This window comes from Apis dorsata, unplaced genomic scaffold (genome assembly GCF_000469605.1).
Source record: "Apis dorsata unplaced genomic scaffold, Apis dorsata 1.3 scaffold_142, whole genome shotgun sequence".
In the NCBI taxonomy this organism is placed as follows: domain Eukaryota; kingdom Metazoa; phylum Arthropoda; class Insecta; order Hymenoptera; family Apidae; genus Apis; species Apis dorsata.
In genome coordinates, this window is record NW_006263433.1 from 439,490 (window position 1) to 440,692 (window position 1,203).

General features: G+C 15.5%; 1 protein-coding gene across 1 annotated transcript in view; it reads right to left on the reverse strand.

Moving 5' to 3' along the window:
* The window catches only part of LOC102673720 (RRP15-like protein), a 6,322-nt gene that overhangs the window by 3,451 nt on the left and 1,668 nt on the right, over positions 1-1,203 (reverse strand). The window lies entirely within an intron of this gene.

The window sequence follows — 1,203 nt, forward strand, 5'->3', positions numbered from 1 at the left end:
ACGCACACAGCTCGAGTAATAACTTTCTGATTGGCTAGTTATTTTACATTCGAAATTAACGTATTACATAATATATTTTAATTACTCTAAAATAAATATAAAAATTAAAATAAATATATTCAAATAGATTTTTAATTTATTTATCATTTATTTCATTTATATTTATACTTCATATTACATTTATAATTTATTTATTTATTGATTTATTTATCGATTATTGATTTATCGATTATTCATCGATAAATAAATTTATTTATTTCTGCAATAATTTATTTGTATATTTTTTTATATATATTTTTATTTTGCATATATTTCTATGTTTTTATGCATCAATTTATTCATATATATCTTCATTTATTTTTTTATTTATTTTTTCTTTATTCATTCTGAATATTTATTTTTTGATTTATTTATTCATTCCTTTCTTTATGATTTAATTATTTATTCGTTTATTTGGTGATCTAATTATTCATTTTTTTTATTTATTATTTATTACTTGTTTCTTTAAATAAATATATGTAATAGTTAAATAATTAAATATGTTTAAATAATTATATATATTATAATATATATAACATATATATTATATATGTATTATATGTTCTATAATTTTTATAAAAATAGGAATTAATTTAAAATATATTAAGAAAAAATTTTATTATTAATTAAAATTAGTATAATTTATTATATTTAATGAATATAATTGAAATAATATCATTATAAAATATACATTTTCATATACACAATATATCTAGTGATTTATTACTAGAATAATAAAAATAATAGAAAAAAGATTATTAGAAATATTTGTGAAATATAAAAATTAAATTCAAAAATTCAAAGATTAAAAATTTAAAAATAATTATAATTTATAATGTATAAATAGATTGCAGAAATGAATAAATCGATCAATAATCGATAATCGATAATGAATTATAAATATAGTATGAATTATAAATATAAATCAAATAAATAATAAATAAATAACTTAAAAATTAATAATATATAAATAAATTAAAAATCTATTTAAATATTTATTTTAATTAGAGTAATTAAAATATAATACGATATATTATTTTCGATTATAGAATAGTTTACAATGTCAGCCAATCAGAAAGTTATTATTCGAGCTATGCGCGCGCGTCGTCAGTCACCTGTGGAAAGTTATTGTGATCGGACGCGTGCTCGTAACCGGCTTCGATG